We start from the raw sequence: 15,576 nt of genomic DNA, 5'->3' as shown, positions 1-15,576 counted from the left end.
TTTATACATTATTTACACACTGTTATTTATAATAAAGAGACAGTTGATAGCAGTATATTAAAGATGTGAATGATGTACATTTATTTTAGACAGTTAAACAGTTACATCATTGGATTCCTCAAAAATTGTTTTCATTATGTTGTCTCTGATTTCAAACTGAATTTTTATTCAAAAACTCATTTTATTATGTGGAAGTAATATATCTCAATTGAAGTATAACTGCTGTCATATTGCTTTGGAAACCAGGCTCATAAAAGAGATTTATGATAGAATTCCAGAAAAGTGCCGCTCCGAAATCAATAAGCCAAGGGAAGTTACTAGTCAGCCAACAACATAATAAAAACATGTCAGAAGCTGTCCGATTGTTCATGTTCAGACTGCCTGTTTGAAGGGCAGCAATGCAGACAAACCAGGTTGCCTATTTAGGCTCAAATGAAGCAATAATAATTAAGGCAAGGGTGTTGATTTGGGAATGTATGGTAGGGACATGTCCTTATCAATATTCTGGGAGTACCTTGTGTGCTTTCACAGGACAGAGGGGTTCAGGGCTGACTTGGTACCTGCCAATCTTGAAACCAAATGTACGCCCTTGAATTGAAGTGAATTTTGAGCAGTCAGTGTGGGCAGGTGGGTTGGATTGAAGAAGCAGAGGTAAAAATACTGTTTTTTACCCAGATGGTAAAAACAGCCAAGGTCAGATTGCAAGTGGGTTGTGCACTTCTGCTCCCAAAATCAATATTTCACCTGAGGCAGCCCCATTTAAAGATTAAAGAATTCCCTGTAAACTTTGAACTCTTAGTTTATACATGCACAGCTGGAAAATATATGAATTATTTTTCCGGGGTAGGAGTCTCTCTAAGGCCTCATCTGGGACTTATACTCAGCAGTGAGGTTCCTAACCCACAGCTGTCTCCCACGTAAGGTGTCCGTTAGCTGAAGTCTGTGCTGATTTTATTCATGTGGATCTCCTGTGTCTCATGATGCTGTGATTTATGGGTCATTTTTGCAGTCCTTTCCCTTCTCACATGTGTTCCAATAAGAACAGGACGAATGTGACCTGCTTAGCTGACATTCTTCAACGCTCCGTTCAAATGTACCCATTTATACAGCTAGAGAAATACAGGCTATCCCCTTTTTTCAAGTACACAAATTCATAATTCTCTCTGAGATTTCAACCGTGTTGAGTCATTTGTTTTAATTACTATAAAAAAATTAACATTATCCCTTTCTACCATCTAGTGTTTTTTTTACGTAAGGAGCGGAACATAATAATAAACTGTTTACTTAAACATGTAAAATTTTGCAAAGTTGTTCTATTTAATAGTGCAATAAATCATGATATGTCGACCCGCAGGTGCATGACAGACTACTCACAATTATTCATCAATGTATAAATGTGACTTATTGAGAGATTCAATAGACAAAGTAACAAAGTTTACTAGGGTTTCCCTGCCAGGGAAACCCTAGTGTCAAGAAGGGAAACCCTAGTCCCCCCCCCCCCCCCCCCCCCCCCGAAGGTTTTCCCTTCTTGATACATTATGTCCATTTTGTGATATTCAACTCTCAAGCACTTACCGTAACATTACGCTACTTTAATTACTCAGAAAAGGTGTTAGCTTGGCTTGAAACATGCATATATAGATGTATGTGACCTTGTTGACTGATACAAAGATTATCGGGCCTCTTCATCAGACAGAGACACTTTGTCCAAATCTATTCCAGACACAAGAATGTAGCGCCATGAACGATAAAGCCACACGTCTGTGATCTGAGCACAGGTAACATTCCCTGACCTTTGGCCTAATTATAATGAACAATGTTTAGGCACAAAGTAAATTCCTAAATTGTAATTGATTAGTCTTCAGTCTATTGATATAAAATACCCTATTGCACATTGGTATGCTTCTTGGTTAGCATTCCTGGAAAGTTCACCAGCTAAGTGCCACTGCTGTGTCTTTGAAAAGGGCAGCAAAAGTAAATAGAATTGAACTGAATATCCTGGAATCCATTCAGTCTCATGCTCCGCACCCTTGGCTCCAGGAACCCAGCTGCACCGACCAAGATCTGATGGAAGACGGACGGCTGAATTCAATATTTAGTTATTGGAGCAAAGTGAGTCAGACCTTTCAGACCATTTCAAGCAGCATGTGGCTTTCTATGTAACTTAAATGGCAGTTTAATATAAAATTAAATTGTATCTCAAACTATGGCCAGCAATATAATAAATGAACTAAGCACCTCCAGCGGAGAAGCGTTTTATGCAATTACAGCTGTGAATTTACTGTCACTCTTGCATAAATATTCATTGGGATGGTATAAAATCCTGGAGGTCTACATTAAAAATGAAATAACTGGTATAATGGGATCATGCCCCTTGTGTACAGGTCTATAATACAGCTTCTAGGCCCTGTTGTCATTGTAGACAGGCCATTATGTTAATGCTGGAGGGTTCCATCTGGAATCTTATGATACCGCTCATGAATCCTGCCAAATTCATACCAGCCACAGATCAGCCTAAGTACAGAGACTGGGGTGAATGCTATCCAGTGATTGGGGAGACAGCGTCACATGACCCCTGTGCATCTGGTATGTTGCCCTTGTGTCTTTTTTCCATTGAACCTTCTGTACAGTGTAACTCCTATAGGCGACATGAGCAGCCACCAATTTCCGAAGGGACACTGACTTGCCAGCCAGTTTTATTCGGTCTTGGATGGGTGGGGGGGGGGCACCATAGCAGCACCTAGGCTCACCTTTCGCTACTCTTTTCTAGGACCGTGTGTGTACCTTCAGGTGCAATACGATCTCCACCTTGCCGTATCATGTGACAACACTATCCTACAGCATTGTCAGCTAAGCATTCTTACACAGCACTTTTCCCAAGGCGTACGACAAATTCTTTAACTTTCTGTGAATGTGTGACCCTTTGACTGGGGTATGGTTACTGCAATCTTTACTGCAATGCTTTTTGGTTCATGAATATTGTCCTTTTAACAGGACAAATCCTATTCTTTCTGACCACAACTTTCCAGTTCCTAGACAGTGTGACAGTGAAATATCTAATATCATAAAAGTGGTGTGATGTGTGCTTGGGACTGGGAAGAGACACGGCCCATTACTGTCTGCATTGATCATACCTACATCTGTTGAGCATATACCAACTCCAAGCCTGGACTGGTCAAAATAGAGCAACCAGCAGGGGGCGCTATTTCTCCATCCATCCATTTTCCAATTGCTTTTTCTGGTCAAGGTCATGAAGAGACCTGTCCAGGACACAAAGCAGGGGTATGTTACTATGGAACTTCATTGCCGGACACATACAAACACACACACACCTTTCATAGTTCCAGTAGAGCTTTAAAAGCACAATTTCAATTTACTTTTTTGCGATTAAATTTTTATTAAAGAAAAATTACAAGCAAAAATTTTTCAACGCATATAACAACAAACACCTCCCCTCCCAACTGACTCCCCCCTACCCTGAGACAGCCCAAGAGAAGCTGATGAGTTGTCAGCGGCAGAGAGAGAGAGAGAGAGAGAGAGAGAGAGAGAGAGAGAGATTGAAAGAGAGGCAGACACTAGTGATACCCAACCAGCTCTGCTGCACAACGTGAAGCCATTCAAATGGTTTGAAAGGTTAAGGCAGAGGATTTGTTCATCTTGGATGCAGATAACTCCTGCAATACGACATTGTAGAAAGTGGACTTCCAGACAGATGGGATATGAAGGTCCAGAGATTTCCAGTGGGGGAAAGTAGCTTAGCTGCAAAACAGTTTCTATTTACAAAGCAATTCACCTGTCTTCTAACCACCAGCTATGGTCTGGGTCACAAGGGCGCTTGACCCCTATCCCAGGGTGCATTAAGCGTAAGATGCTCAAGGCTAAGTAAGCCAGTCCATCACAGGGCACATATATGCACACTTTACAGGCAGTTAGCCTAAATCTTCCCAATCTGGTCCTCGGGGACGGGCAGACAGTCCGTGTTTATGCTCCCTCTGATCTCCCAGAGCAAACATGTGGACTGTTTGACATGTGGACTGTCTGAGGCTCCCGAGGGCCGGATTGACATGTGAACTTTCAGAGGCTCCCGAGGGCCGGATTGACATGTGGACTGTCTGAGGCTCCCGAGGGCCGGATTGACATGTGGACTGTCTGAGGCTCCCGAGGGCCGGATTGACATGTGGACTTTCAGAGGCTCCCGAGGGCCGGATTGACATGTGGACTGTCTGAGGCTCCCGAAGGCCGGATTGACATGTGGACTGTCTGAGGCTCCCGAGGGCCGGGTAGACATGTGGACTGTCTGAGACTCCCGAGGGCCGGATTGACATGTGGACTGTCTGAGGCTCCCGAGGGCCGGATTGACATGTGGACTGTCTGAGGCTCCCGAGGGCTGGATTGGGAAACGCTGCTTTAAACTGTAGGATGGAAGAAGTTCAAGAATCTTAGTCAATGCCTTAATCTCCTTAGCATTCACATTCTTGACAAATGCCTTTGTAGGTGCAGGTTGAAAGCATAAATCACCGAGGAACACGCTTCCAGCCTGCTCTCCTGGGGAATCGATGTTTCCATAACAGATGACACACACGCAAGTGAGGGGTTGCAGATATATTTAAGAAAACATTGGCCAGAGCGGTGCCAGAGGAACAGTGTGCATCGGCAAACGTGTTCGTTCTTGCACCACTCTACACGTCATGGTGGTAAGGGCAGAAACCTGCGTTCACTTACCTTAAGAATTGAGCATCAATCTCTAACTATCTCCTTAAAGTTGTGAAGAAGTGTTGTAGAGAATTTAATCACGCTTGGTACGCACAGAGCCGGATGCACTCTTCTTCTTCCAACATTTTCCTTTCATGGTTATTAAACATTTTTTCACTGGTTTTCAGTGGTTTTGACACCATCTTTGCTGCATCGTGGGAGACAATCTACAGCAAGAGGATTTAACTTAAATTCTGGATTTACTTTCTGCTCAGGTGTCTGACCTACTTTGTGCCTTTTGTGGAGAATGAAGCTTTCATCTAAATGTTCAGCTTATGCTTGATGTTGAAGTTCAAGTCTGCAAAATAGACCTAAACCACCACAGAAAGGCAATCATTTGCACTTGTCTGATAATTGCCCCAGTTCTGGATCTCAGGGTTAAGTGCCTGCAAAGATCAGGGAAAAGTGAGGTATGGGCTTTCATCACCAGAATGTCAATGGTAGCCTATGGTCTAAGGTAGCAGCAGGAACACAACAAATGAGGTTAGGGTCACATTTAGATTAGGGGGTGACTCATCTTCTCTTGGAGCCCACAGAGAGGTACACAGCCCCCAGCATCAGCATGGTGGGGTTCTCTTTTGTTTTTAAAGTTTTTTTGTATCTGATACCATCTGGCATAACTGCTCATGAAAGGTTGTTTTCAACAAAGAAGGAAGTGGGTTTTCCCCTGAAAATGCAAAAAATCTCCAGTGTCTCAGCAACTGCCTCTAATGGAAGGTATTAAACCCAGACGGGGAAGCTGTAGCTGGAGAATTACCTTCCCTGCTGGGCCTTCACATGTCTTTGTTCCAAAAAGCTTAGTTTATATGGTCCTCCATACCAGCACTTTTCCTTTGCTTTTTAAGATGGACCTCATTTGGTGAAGGTGTAGAGCTTCTGTTAGAATCCACAAGGGAACATGCACCTGTTTCTTTGTGTATAATCCTGACATATCTGCATAGTGTATGTCAAAGACACAATTTCACCCGAAACAGCAAAATGATTGGATGGTTGCTTTACTCCCTTCCTATTCTGAATTCAAATGTTTAAAGCGTAATTTTCTTTTTGCTTCATCAGTCGGCTTGCAGCTATGAAGCGAACAGAGCGACCTGGCTTGTGACCTCTGCATAAGAATAGGTTTCTATTAAACTGAAGAGCACTTAAATGATGCATCATGAGAATTAATCACAGCAGAATTTTCTCTTTATTTTTGAGAGATTACTTAAAGCTCTCCTAGATTCTTGATACCCATCTGAAATCATGTGAGAGCAATACCAAAATAATACTGTAATAAGCATGTTGAGAAATGATTACAGTTTTTATTCTCATATATTAATAATATTCTTCAAATTGAATTGTTTCCCGCTCAGGACCAATCAAAATTATGGGTTAACGGAGGTCATAGAAGTATGGCAACAGTTTCTATCCACAGGAATCTCTCACATGCAACAAATTTATTTCAAAAGATTGGTCACCGTGGCAATGGCCCCATTTGCCCCTTGCATCAAATATGCACTAGACTAATAACCATTTGTTGCAGAAATACAGTGAGTGATGCAGAGCAGATATAAAGTACAGGACTCTAATTAGGGCTTAAAAAGAGGCCTGGTTCATACCCTAATGATAGACAGAAATATAATCGCATTAAAAAAATGGAGAATTGGGGTACTGCTAGAATGGTCAGTCCATGGTGCGTATCAACAATAAAATCCATTTCTGATGTCATTCCTGATTGGCGATTTGTGAGCCAAGCAAGAAAACTAGGACAAATGTTGCCATCATAATCAATCCCACTATTCTAACAAAAGAGTATAGTTATTATAGCATTATAACATCAAAACATTCCCAAATAGCTTTATCTTCACAGTACAGTCTCAGAAATATTCAGATTCACAAATAACTGCATAAGAAAATACGTGAATGTGGCTGGTTTTAAATAGTACTTTTGAAAACCCCAATAACATTAGCACAAATAATAAAAGGAAAATGAAAAAAAATGAAAATGTGGATCCAGAAACAACCGCAACCAAGGAAAAGGGAGCTGACTGAACACAGGAATGTTTGCTTTGTACAGAGATCTGGTATTAACACTGTATGTGTTACATCTGAATCAGCTCCATGCTATTCAAGTTCTAATCAGGTGTCATAGGTTGGGTCACAGGTAGAATCAGCATGCCTCTCCATGCATATCACCATGTGGTTCTGCTCAATATAAGAGTTTGGAATAGACAGCAAAGGCATGGTGAAGTACTGTAACAGATAAACATAGAAATAGAAAGAGAGTCTTTGTGGTCTCTGATGCAGACAGTAGGGAACAGAGACAACATCAATAAAACATTTAATGCAACATGTAACACAACATATGAAAATGATGGCGGATGCTTTCAGTGACAGCACTGAAAGTGCAGGAAGTGCACATCTGTTTGCGTTATGGTTTTTGTTATGTCCCTATCATGTTTTGGAGGATTTTAGTCCAAAATGACTCATTGATTTTTTTAGGGGGTGTATTCAGATGAGTAATTCCCTCTGTTGTTGTGTTGTCAATCTCTACGTTATTGTTGCCACAACAGAATTCAAGGCCACCTCCCCTTCGTGCATTGTCTCTTCGTCATTTATAACAAGGTGGTGTCATTCTCAGTTTTGGCATTGTAACAAATGGGAGCGGTCACTGGTATATAGACATCAACGTTTGGGCAGTGAACATGCAGCCTTGCAGTAGACAGATGTCAACAGTAAGGCAGTTTTAATGTTGGGAGCCTAGTAAGAAATTACTGAGGATGTTATAGATCTGTCATAGATCAAAGGGAGTACCCTTTATTGGGGCCATTTGATGTATGAGAGTTAATGGCATTGAAATGTAAGGTCTCCCTCAACATATGGTCTCCCTCAACATACGGTGTCCCTCAACGTACGGTCTCCCTCAATGTACGGTCCCCCTCAATGTACGGTCTCCCTCAATGTACGGTCCCCCTCAATGTACGGTCTCCCTTAACGTATGGTCTCCCTTAATGTACGGTCTCCCTTAATGTAAGGTCTCCCTCAAAGGTAGAAACTGTGCTGTGACCACTGAAGACAAATTATGCCTATAAAATCTGCATAAAATCTGCATAAAATGAAATGTTCATATTACTTTTTACACCCCAGGTTGAGTTTTCTGGCCAGTGAACCAGAAACCATCCAAGGCTCAAAATGTGCTGCAAGTCTTTGAGGGCAAATATGTTTCAAACAGAAGAAACTGGATTTGCTCAGTGTTTGAGGTAATTCTGCCCAAAAAGAAAACTGACAAACTAAAATTGACTGAAGAAAACAGTCGTAATAAAGAAGACTGAGCCAATTTTATAAATGCAAATCGGCCTGCAGTCCTCAGCCATGCTGATGCTGTCATTGCTGGACAGTCATGGCTATTGCTACTTGCTATATTCATTTAATTTGCTGCAGAATGACTGTTCTAATGTTTGTATTATCTTAATTTCCACATTATTAAAAAGTCTCATATTCTGTTCACTTTTCAGAGGATTCCCTCTATATATTCAGGTATTCATATCACATACTCAGGAGAAGTCAAAAGTAACATATTACCAAGAAACTGGTGTAAATCCAATACATCTATCATACTACCTGATTGCATTAATATTTAAGAAGCATTAGAATCCTTGAATCGTTTATACTCAGTGGCCATTTTATTAGGTACAACCCCTCATTAGTGCAAGCAGCCTGTTCCTCCAAGCAACAAATCACATGGCTGCAACTGAATATGTACAATATGCAGACAAGGTAAAAAAAAATTACTTACTGTGTGGCTAAGTATTAGAATGGCAACGATGCTTGATCTAAGCAGTCTAAATGTGGTTTAATAGTTGGAGCCAGATGCAGTGATTCTAGCCACCCAGCTGGGACATTCACAATTCTATGTCTAGAATTTACAGTGAATGGTGCAATAAACAAACAAACAGTACCCTGTCGGCAAAAACTCCTCGATAATGAGAAAGGTCAGAGGATAATGGCAAGACTCATTAAATCTAACCGAGAGGCCGTGAATGCAAAAATAAGCTTGCAATACAACAATTGTGTGCAGAATGGCATCTGCGAATACAGACCTGGTCAGTGGGTGGTCCTACCTGGAACCATGTACGTTCAGAACCTCTGACGTGTGCAGCAGAATTGACTGTATTTACACCATTATACAGTATATGGAATCAGTATACTTCGCAATCATTGTTTCCTACACCATATAATGCTAATGACAAACGTATAATAATGCATTTTTCAAATCCTTCAGAAAATAAAACAATTTGGATCATTGGAAGTCCATAAAAGGGCTAGATACAGCAACTGATTCTGGGGCACTCAAAGGAAACCAGACACCCAGAAGCACTCAGATCCACTCAGGTCCAGGTGGACTGAGCTATGGCCAGTTTCATACTGTAGGCTATCAGACAGCAGCACATCCTGTTCAAGCTTTACCCCCTTATACCTCTTTTATTTCAAGGTAAATGCAGACAGTCCAGTGCCGCCTGTCAGTCTGTTACAGCACGCAAAGTCTGCAGCATGGAAAGTCACGAGTTATTCTAATGCCATTTGTTCTTGCGCGTCTGTTTACTTAAACTTCCCTGTGTGGTCCCACGGCTCAGCATTTTGATTGGCTTTCTGTTTCAAAATAGAAAACAAATGGATGGATAGGAACAATTTTGGCAGCACCTTTTCCAATCTGAAACAGCCACCTTCTTCTGCTTAAGTTCATTGTGTTCCCTCCAGGAGCGTTTCTTTCTAAAGCCAGTGAGCCTTTTGTACCAACAAACTCAAGTCTCCTTCGACTCATTTTCTCCCTGCCATTAGTAACGAGGTTCCTTTCATCAGTGTCTGACCCACAGTCTTTACTTGATCTCCAGCAATTTGTCATTTGTCACTAAAAAGAGTTGGTTCATCACAAGCTGTTGTGCTTTGATTTATTGGCATATTCCATATTCCATATTCAACATTATCAAATCTTTTATTTGTGTTCTTCTACTAGTACGTCTGTCTGTACAGACCCATCCAATCTGAATTATCTACATGAAAGAAGACTGCAATTCTGTCCTCATCTTGAGATAATGTTTATTATAGGGTGGAGCATTTTGACTTTAAATAGATTGGAGAGGAAATCAAAAGGTTGGAATTCAATTATTTTTCTTATGGTGCCCAAAAATGAGTCTTTTAATGGCAGTCCCAATGCACTTCAGTTTTGCTGAAAAACACTTTCATTTTGTGACCCAAAATCTGAATGTCAGAGGCAGAGGTCACATCACGGATGTGTGTCCTGTGCTGCTCTCTGAAACGGCTCTATGGAAATCCTACTCACGTGTTCGGAAGGTGTGATTTCAACCAAGGCGGAAAATGCCAGGCAATGACAGAGACTAGGCATGACATCAGGATGCAGTATATATGCAGTATATAACATCTACGGGAGTTGATGTTGTCATAAATATGAGAAATGGATGTGCAGCTTAATGAGTCCCTCGGCCAACATGATCAATGGGTGCTAATTCAGTTTGTAAGCTCCCCCCCCTTTAATGCACCTCTGTGATCATCTTTGGCATTTTGCCCTTCGCGGACAAATTACACTACAAAAAAGAGCAAGTTGAGGGAGGCGTAAAGACAATTTCCCCACAGGGATCAATAAAATGTCAATTATTGTGGGCAGTGGTGGCTTAATGGTTAGGGATGTGTGCTTGTAATTGAACGATTGCAGGTTTGAATCCCTGACCAGCAAGGCACCACTGAGGTACCCTGAACAAGGTCCTGCCCCCAAGCACTGCTCCCCGGGCACTGAATTAGCTGCCCCCTGCTACAGTACGTCACATTGTCGCATATGGGTTAAATGCAGAGAACACATTTTGTTGTTGTGCTGTGGTGTGTCGACAATTAATCACTAAATTCAAAGCGGTCTGAACTGGTTTTAGTCCAGCTCAAACCACAGAGACACCATTGAGACATCCTGGCTCTCTCAAGAAACCATTAGATCCCTGGTTCAAATGGTGCATGTTGTATTTAACGGTCGTGGCTTTCTTTGCAGTCTGGAAATGGACTGCAATAGCATAACCTAATAATGTACTATGTTTCACAAAAGTATTTCAATAAAAAAAGACATTTGCTGAACAAAAGGAGCAGGTTGGTGTGAGGAGGATGAGGCCTTGTAGCCGAGGGATACAGGAAAATGGCCTGGAGAAGAGGGCCTTTTTGGAAATGCATCCATATGGTCAGAGGACACCATGTAGCAGGTCATTCTGAAGCAGGTCATCTTCAGTGTCAAAAAGGTGACTTCGGGTTAGCTCCAGTGTTACTAATCTCCTCCATTCATCCATCCATCCATCCATCCATCCGTTTTCTGTAACCGCTTATCCTATTTAGGGTTGTGGGGGTCTGGAGCTTATCCCGGAGGCTACGGGCGCAAGGCAGGGAACAACCCAGGATGGGGCACCAACCCATCACAGTACTCCCCCCAGTCCTGATATATGGAAACCATCGAAACCCAAACTCACACCCCTTCCCTCCATCCGCGTCTCCATAAATAAAATGTCTGAAATCAGAAGTATCATTGCTGTCAGATACATAAAATAAGCATGGTACTTTGTTCCTATATCTCACTCATAGGATCATGCACATAAAACATGAGTAACATGTTAAAAAATGAAATAAGGTACACAAATTAGAACAAAATAGCAGCGGACACACACTGGCCATTGGGAAGTTCGGGAATATTCCTGGTGAGCCTTTCTTCCCCAACCTTGGCATTATGTAGCCTATAAAACAGGGGTGCCCAACCCAATCGGTCTAATATGTCGTCGTTTTTCCAGGTCGATCAAGGTAGATGATTACTGGATAATGCAACAGGTGGAGAATACCAAGGGCCATATTGCTGGGCCCCATTTTTGTTGCCAGTCCATCCCTGACTGCCAGGAGATTAGAACAAATACACATCAGAGAGATACATGCATTATTGTACATTGAGTTATTTTATAATAGTGACACGTGCATCCATTTGCTCATGTTTTTCTCTTGTTCCTTTGGTCTCTGTGCCATGCCATTTTAGCAAAAGATTAGCCAGAATTTCAATAAGCCTTCGAGGGCAAATTAGGGCTGAAAATACTAGCATGTGGGGAGGCTGGGTTGTCATGTCCCTCCCCCAGGGAGGTAAGGCATAATGGTTCTTGAAGCTGACAGGGTCCTGGCCAATTTGCAGTGCAGATAGGTTTACTGCTGTCAGAATAACATGCTCAGCATGGAGATCTCTTGGTCACCTTGGGAATTTTTTAAGTTTCTTTTTGTGCAGCGTTGAATAGCTCAATGCAAATTTTTCACTGCTTTGCTATTGATGTCATGGTATAATGAATTAATAATCAGATATTGTGAAAGGGTACCTACATCACTGTAAGATAAAACACTTTGTGGAACTTATTGATTATATAAGTAACAGAAGTTAGTTGTTCCTGACAAAAGGTGAAATGAGTGGCTAAATTATTGCAATGGTTCACATCAGTGGCGCTTAATTATGCCTTATTATTATTATGGCCTTGTGACTTAAATTCTGTAATGCATATGTTTCAGCCTGCATTTAATGCTGCATTAAGCAGAGTTATGATACTGGTTGCAACTGATGACATCTTGTCTGGAAAATCAATGACATCACAATCGAGCTTGCCCAGATTGTCCATCTGTCTATAATCGAGGAGTTAAGGTGGCACCGCATGTCAGTGATAAAAATGAGGAATATTTCATTACATAGAAAGTGAAGTCTCCTTAAAAGTCACCTTCAGGGCACTGCAAACTGAACCAGGTCTGTGTGATCTTGTTCTAAACAGAGCAATGAACATTAATTTAATGTATCGTTTAAGCAACATAAACCTTCATGGTCTCACTGTGACTGTTAACAAAGCTGTATCTTCCTCTGCCTGAAAACAAATATCTGGTATCACACATGTACACAACCAGTCCATTATCACACATGTACACAGCCAGTCCATTATCACACATGTACACAGCCAGTGCATTATCACACATGCACACAGCCAGTTCATTATCACACATGTACACGACCAGTCCATTATCACACATGTACACGACCAGTCCATTATCACACATGTACACGACCAGTCCATTATCACACATGTACACAGCCAGTCCATTATCACACATGTACACGGCCAGTCCATTATCACACATGTACACAGCCAGTGCATTATCACACATGTACACGACCAGTCCATTATCACACATGTACACAGCCAGTCCATTATCACACATGTACACAGCCAGTCCATTATCACACATGTACACGACCAGTCCATTATCACACATGTACACGACCAGTCCATTATCACACATGTACACAGCCAGTGCATTATCACACATGTACACAGCCAGTCCATTATCACACATGTACACAACCAGTCCATTATCACACATGTACACAGCCAGTGCATTATCACACATGTACACAGCCAGTCCATTATCACACATGTACACAGCCAGTCCATTATCACACATGTACACGACCAGTCCATTATCACACATGTACACGACCAGTCCATTATCACACATGTACACAGCCAGTGCATTATCACACATGTACACAGCCAGTCCATTATCACACATGTACACAACCAGTCCATTATCACACATGTACACGGCCAGTGCATTATCACACATGTACACAGTCAGTCCATTATCACACATGTACACGGCCAGTCCATTATCGCACATGTACACGGCCAGTGCATTATCACACATGTACACGGCCAGTCCATTATCACACATGTACACGCCCAGTCCATATTCACACATGTACACGGCCAGTCCATTATCACACATGTACACAACCAGTGCATTATCACACATGTACACAGCCAGTGCATTATCACACATGTACACGGCCAGTCCATTATCACACATGTACACAACCAGTGCATTATCACACATGTACACAGCCAGTGCATTATCACACATGTACACGGCCAGTCCATTATCACACATGTACACGGCCAGTCCATATTCACACATGTACACGGCCAGTCCATTATCACACATGTACAGAGCCAGTCCATTATCACACATGTACACGGCCAGTCCATATTCACACATGTACACGGCCAGTCCATTATCACACATGTACACGGCCAGTCCATTATCACACATGTACCCAACCAGTCCATTATCACACATGTACACAACCAGTCCATTATCACACATGTACACAACCAGTCCATTATCACACATGTACACGGCCAGTCCATTATCACACATGTACACAACCAGTCCATTATCACACATGTACACGACCAGTCAAAGGTTTTTTTCACACCTCAGGTTTTTACCACTTATCAATTTGTTTCAAAAACTGCAGTTTTTTTTATTGTTGTTAAGCGTTGGAAAGTTGAGTGAACAATTATAAATGAAAATATAAGTCAAATAAAACAAGTTTCCTTTATAACATGGAAAGAATATGTAATGGTGCATTTGGGAAACCTAATTCTGTACATAAATAGCCAATATATAGATCATTCATTTACTAATTTACACAAACAAACAAAAAGTAGGACCCTACCTTGATAATATACATGAACTCTAACAGATTTCAGTTCTAGTCTTCTGGCACAGTGTGCTTCTAGAACATAGTGGATGTCTTGAAGATAGTGATGCCAATAGTTTACAGTATGAGGGACTCGCCATTTTGGGGGGTGGGCACTGTGAGACTGAGTCCCCGTCTCAACACACATTACAATGATAATGAGTCAGATACCTGTAGGAAGGCAGCCACAGCCCGAGACATATTCAGCGACTCGCCCTCACAGCACACAGGGAGGTGAAGTCCTCTCTTTTGCTGTTTGGCTGTTTCACTGTGCATGGATTCACTGATCTAAGCTGCCAAAAATAACAGGCCTCAGATTGAGCTTTCAAGGCATCCTGCTAAGCCATAGATAGAAATAAACAGAGCTACCTTCTCCTGAAGAAGTCCACACTTCGGGTGGCTTTACTGGGGGTTCTGGCTTGTGGACATAAACAAATGCGTGCACAGCTGGGTGGGGCCATGTCGTATGTAACATCACGCTGTTTGCGGAGGACTCAACAGCAGTTTATGATGAAATGATGTTTACATTGGTCTTTCTAGGTATATTCAATTGCGTAAATACAGATCTGTGTGCATAAACAAAAAACACTTCGTCTTTATATTCAAGTCAAGACAATCTTCCCAAGGTGCTGGATTTGATAAAACGCACATTAGAATCAACAATAGTGCCATCTACTGGGGGGAAAAAAAGTTTTTTGGTCGAGTTCGACCTTCGAAAAACGCTTCCGGTCGCTTATGCGCTTACCTTGAGAAACACTTTCGGAGGCTTACATAAGAAAGCTGAAATGTTTCTTTTATTAGTAGAAATTAGTTCTTTTTACCAAAAAGACATGGAACACGTTTTTAAAGACATGCACGGTTGTTTGAAATACCTAGATCTCAACATTTCACTTTGAAATCAGGTGAAGCATTTGTGCAATGTATTTTTGGTTTGACCTATTTTAAAGGGAAATGTTGGTACAAGTCTCAAACAACGAAATTAATAATTATATCATTTAAGATGTTGTAGCAAACCAAATATCCCAGAAATAATTTGCATTCATTTTCACTGAAAATGCTGTTGATTTCTTGATTTTAAAGAATTAGAGAAGAGATAGGTTTGGGTTTATAGGCTACGACTAAAGAAACAAAGGATTTCTGTTGACAGTTGTTTAATAAACATTCACACCGCAACATCTGTTGCGAAATCTCCACTAGCTGTAAATAGACAGGATTGGTCTGAGTAGCTCTGATCGAGTTGC

At 41.5% G+C, this 15,576-nt stretch overlaps 1 long non-coding RNA gene across 1 annotated transcript; it reads right to left on the bottom strand.

Annotated features, from left to right (window-relative positions):
* Positions 1 to 1,546: 1,546 nt before the first annotated feature.
* On the bottom strand, positions 1,547 to 14,941 carry LOC111832756 (uncharacterized). Its single transcript, XR_002835580.1, has 4 exons — positions 14,705 to 14,941; positions 14,507 to 14,628; positions 3,135 to 3,260; positions 1,547 to 2,064 (listed from the first exon to the last, which is right to left on the bottom strand). It is a non-coding gene; the product is annotated as an uncharacterized lncRNA (long non-coding RNA).
* Between the last annotated feature and the right edge of the window lie 635 nt (positions 14,942 to 15,576).

This window comes from Paramormyrops kingsleyae, chromosome 11 (assembly GCF_048594095.1).
Source record: "Paramormyrops kingsleyae isolate MSU_618 chromosome 11, PKINGS_0.4, whole genome shotgun sequence".
Classification (NCBI taxonomy): Eukaryota; Metazoa; Chordata; class Actinopteri; order Osteoglossiformes; family Mormyridae; genus Paramormyrops; species Paramormyrops kingsleyae.
The sequence above is the reverse complement of the archived record's forward strand: the minus strand, read 5'-3'. Positions and strand labels throughout refer to the sequence as shown.